The sequence below is a fragment of the Etheostoma spectabile genome, chromosome 23 (genome assembly GCF_008692095.1).
Source record: "Etheostoma spectabile isolate EspeVRDwgs_2016 chromosome 23, UIUC_Espe_1.0, whole genome shotgun sequence".
NCBI classification, from domain to species: domain Eukaryota; kingdom Metazoa; phylum Chordata; class Actinopteri; order Perciformes; family Percidae; genus Etheostoma; species Etheostoma spectabile.
In genome coordinates this window covers 9,417,517-9,422,399 of record NC_045755.1, presented here as the reverse complement: position 1 = coordinate 9,422,399, position 4,883 = coordinate 9,417,517, and the positions used below count along the sequence as shown (strand labels likewise).

Sequence of the window (4,883 nt, the reverse complement as noted above, 5' to 3'; positions counted from 1 at the left end):
ACCTTTACTGATTAACGTTAAATTATAACTGATAAATACCATGTCTACAGGACATGTTGTACTGATTATAGTTAAAAAATATAAATGTATAATATAACCAGTCTACAGGACATGTTGTACTTAGATATACACGTTTAAGACAATATATAAATGTATAAATAGCATAACAGGTCTACAGGACATGTTGTACTGATTATACAGTTAAAAATATATAAATGTATAAATAAATAACCATGTCTACAGGACATGTTGTACTAGTTGTACAGTATAAAATATTAAATACACATAAATAACAACCAGGTCCACAGGAGATGTTGTACTGGTTGTACAGTATAAAATAATAAATACACATAAATAACAACCAGGTCCACAGGAGATGTTGTACTGGTTGTACAGTATAAAATATATAAATGTATACATAAATAACAACCAGGTCTACACGACATGTTGTACTGGTTGTACAGTATAAAATATAAATGTTACATAAATACAACAGGCCACAGAATGTGGTACTGGTTGTACTGGTTGTACAGTATAAAATATAAATAAATAAATACAACCAGGTCTACAGGAGATGTTGTACGGGTTGTACTGGTTGTACAGTATAAAATAATAATAAATAAATAACAACCAGTCTACAGGAGATGTTGTACTGGTTGTGCAGTATAAATAATAAACAAATAAAGAGCATGCTACAGACAGGACATATTAGAAACAATAAAACTAACTGCACGCAGTTTCAACGGGGTCCAAGCCTCCCCCAGCGACCCGGGGAGAGCGCCAATCACTACCCCCTGCGGGACCGCCTCGGGAGCGGGCCCAGATGGCATCCGTCAAATTTTGTAAATTCGGACGAGCGGTTCCATAGAAATACACTTTGTGTGTATTGTAGCGCCCCTAGTGGCCAATGTTTTTCAATTTGGTACAGAGCCTCGGAGGGTCTACCAAGGATACTGGAAAGTTTGGCTTTGTAGCATTTATCTTGGCCAGATATGGCAAAGTTGGTGTTTTTTATGCTAGTTACACAAATTTGTTTGCGTGAACACGCACAATTTTTATCTATAAATAATCTTTTGCAACATTTGTTCAGGTGGGTCTGGAGATAGATGTGCCAGTGTGGTGCCGATCCATTGCACGGTCTCGGAGGAGTTCGAAAAAGTAGGTTTCGATAATCGCGATTTTTCACGCATAAAGTCTAGGCGGAAGTGGGCGTGGCCTATATCACGAGATTCAGTAGGATCCGAACGCGTGGATGTAAGGTTTTTAAATATCCGATACGGTTTGGGAGTTATCGAGCCAAACGCGTTTTTCTCTGCTACAGGCGCCACCTAGTGGGAGAATGGTCATTTTTTGTGGGCTGAGGTCTTGCGGACTTTCGGACCAGTCCTGAAAACGGCGCGTCGCCACCATGTACGGTTCAGGCTGCAGCACCAGGTTTATGCGGAGAAGAAAATGGAAAGTAAGAATAAGGAAAGAAGAAGAAGAAACCGTACGAAAACAGTAGGGTTCCACAGCCTGCTGTGTGAACTGCAAGGTGGGTAGAGTCAAAAATTGTACTTGAGTAAAAGTAAAAAAGTACTTGATGAAAAAAACTACTCGAGTAGGAGTAACTGTTGAGTAACGTCTGATTTATTTCTTAACACAAGCATCAATCAGACAGACAAAAAACAAAATATCATCTTTAGGCAAATTATAGTTCATCCAATCAATAAAATAAATTGAAATTATATTAATTACAAAATAGTTTACTGAGAGACTTGTCACATCAAATTGTGGATGGATACTGCATGTGTAAAACATACTGTATGTGACTAAAAACAAACATCCACCCTCATCCACACAAAAACTACAACCACCGCTACGTCTCCTCAGGTTAGAGGTTGAGTTGTTGAACGCTCACATGTCCGTTGTTTGGTTGACCCTGAACACACCGCAAACGTAATGTAAAACGTGCTGTATTTGTATAGCGCTTTTCAGTCTTAAAACGCTAAAGCGCTTTTACATCTACAGAACATCACCATTCACACACATCATACACTGTGGCCGGGCTGCCGTACAGGTGCCACCTGTCTCAATAACATTCATACACATTCAACTCCGTGCGCACACCGGGGCAACTCGGGGTTTCCATGTCCTGTAGACCTGGTTGTTATTTATTCATTTATTTATATATTTTATCTGTACAACCAGTACATGCCCTGTAGACATGGTCAGTCTTTATTTATATATTTATTTATTTATTTTATACTGTACAACGGTCAGTCTTTATTTATTTAAATATTTATTTATTTATTCAGGTTGTACCAGTTTAAAATGACCGTCAGTTGAAATAAACCTTGTTTTATTTGTTATTAATCTATTTCGACGTTTTCCCATACTAAATGTAATAATTATGCATATGTTTAATGATATCAAAATTAATATCGATATCACTAAATCCATAATCCATATCGCAATATCACATTCTGTCAGTATAGTGCAACCCTAGCACCGACCTTTTATACTTTTTTATGTTTCTCATCCAAAACTACGGCTGAATTATTTGTGTAAACAATTTTTTGGGGGGTTTATTTTGCGATATTTCTGCCAGATATTCAGATTACAATTGGAGATTGTAAATGTTTAGTTAAATAAAGTGACAAAATTAATGAAACATCGGTTCAGAATCGAATCGTTGGCCTTTGAGTTGAATTGAGTAATATTAGTGGAATATTTACTTTCATTAGTTGTGTAAACAGTTTAGTCAGAATATCGTCTTTTTCGGAATAAAGGCAAAAACCAGAATATTATACGCATGTTTTCTTCTGTAATAATAATGTCTCATATTGTCGTATATAATATCTCGGTCTGTGTGTTCTCTCCAAACAAATAACTCATAAGCTCATGAAGAAGTTAAACTTTTATTCAGTTCACAGAAAAACCTAAACAGAAAATATCAATCTCACATATTCATCTTATTATTTAAAGAGCTCGTAGAAAAGGTCTGTTTAAATATATGTATATGTATAGATATATACACACATGCATCTTAAATAAACAATAAATAATTCAAATGTTGGGTAACACTTAAGTTTATAATTTCCTTATTTTCTTTGGAAGATTTTCTGGAAACAACGATGTAATTCTACTATATTAGAAATATGAAAATAGAGATTTGGTGCCGTTATAACTGATGGAGAATGTCAGTCAGTGCAAGGCAAACATGTGAATAAAATGTATTTCTAATAATGAATAAAGGTTTCAAGGAAATGTCTAATTTACTACAATAACCAAATTACATATTTATTTCCAGTAAACTTTCAATGAAAGGAAATCACAGACCTGTAAAATTAAAGTTAAAGCATTAATTATTTCATGGGTCCATTGTTTCTGAATTATTTCTTAATTTACTTATTTCTTTGGAAAATAGACAAAACAGTTTTTTAATGAGTGGGTATTATAATAAATAATGTTTTGTTGTGTTCATTTTAGGGAGTAAAATTTGCATTTTCTTTCCAGGAAATTGCTATTTTCCCTGTAATTATTATCAAATTAGAGAATTCTTTGTAGGAAATGTCTAAGGAAATTATAGACCCATAAAATAAAAAAAAGTAAAAACAGCGTTACAGATGTTAGGGCAGATCTTAAAAGGAACAATCCAACTTTTTTTTTTGGGGGGGGGGGGGGGGGAGGAGCTGAGGGGGTATTTGATTTGGCTTTTTTACCCAAAACCCAGATGAAAAGATGATGTAATTATTTTTTTGAAGATGTATTTGCTCACTTTTAAATGATAGCATTTTGCCGAGCATCGCTGTCATGGACCCAGATGAAACATCTTACATCTCTTCTGACAGGAAGGTTGAGGAGCTGAAACAGGCAAAAAAGACAAATAATTTCATTGACATTTAGGTTTAAGTGTCATTTAAAGGATAAGTCATCTTGTTGTCAACATGTCCCATGAAATAACTACCCATGTCCTGATGCTACCAGGTGTCCAAAGCCCTGCACCGTCCTGCTGCCCGAAAAACGTGGATTACTCCGCCGCTGAAAATAGTTCCCAACAAGTGCACTACATGCTCCCGTTTTGCTTGAATAATTTTTCAAGCTAAAATGACATGTAGTGAATCAAAAAATATATTTTGATGCTTTCTCCCGTTTTACACCACTTTAAATTAAATTATATCTTTTAGATTTTCATACATATACTTGGCATTTTTCACCATTGTCTTACAATAATAGAACGATTTAAAATTAGGAAAAAAGGCAAATAATTCGACTGTTTCAGCTATACGTTGTTGCTTTTGGTCTTTTCACAGGGTTTGTTGGAAATGGGGAAAAAAATACCAGGTCCCCGAAAAGAGACTAGGAGACAAATAAGTGTGAACATGTGTTGATGGACAGAAGCAGAGAAGTGAAACAAAAACTTGAAACTGAACTCTTAATTATCCAAAGTCTGCTGGGAAATAACTGAACTGAAGTCTCACCAGAGACAAAGAGTCCTACATGTGCCGGCTGTATGGTGAGGACAGACTGGGTGTCTCAGCTAAGGTAGGTGAGGACAGACTGGGTGTCTCAGCTGAGGTAGGTGAGGACAGACCAAGGGTAAGGACAAACTGGGAGTCTCAGCTGAGGTAGGTGAGGACAGACTGGGTGTCTCAGCTGAGGTAGGTGAGGAAAGACCAAGGGTGAGGACAGACTAGGTGTCTCAGCTGAGGTAGGTGAGGACAGACTGGGTGTCTCAGCTGATGTAGGTGAGGGGGGAAGGAACCGAGGGTAAGGAACAGACTGGGTGGCTCAGCTGAGTAGGTGAGGACAGAATGGGTCTCAGCTGAGGTAGGGGAGGATAGACTGGGTGTCTCAGCTGAGGTAGGTGAGGATAGTGGGTGAGTCTCAGCTGAGCGTCG

General features: G+C 36.9%; 1 protein-coding gene, 1 long non-coding RNA gene and 1 pseudogene across 17 annotated transcripts in view; 1 reads left to right on the top strand and 2 right to left on the bottom strand.

Moving 5' to 3' along the window:
• Positions 1-4,883, bottom strand: part of nrcama (neuronal cell adhesion molecule a) — a 1,100,153-nt gene that overhangs the window by 53,398 nt on the left and 1,041,872 nt on the right. The gene's annotated exons all lie outside the window — the stretch shown is intronic.
• LOC116673022 (E3 ubiquitin-protein ligase Mdm2-like) overlaps positions 2,885-4,883 on the bottom strand; it is a 26,356-nt pseudogene continuing 24,357 nt past the window's right edge.
• Positions 4,448-4,883, top strand: part of LOC116673024 (uncharacterized) — an 11,913-nt gene continuing 11,477 nt past the window's right edge. The window contains exons 1-3 of one of the 2 annotated variants that reach the window (XR_004327712.1): positions 4,448-4,546; positions 4,615-4,712; positions 4,786-4,862. This is a non-coding gene — a long non-coding RNA (uncharacterized LOC116673024). Of the gene's footprint in view, positions 4,547-4,614; positions 4,731-4,785; positions 4,863-4,883 lie in introns of both variants that reach the window. The other variant, XR_004327711.1, reaches the window with a different exon arrangement.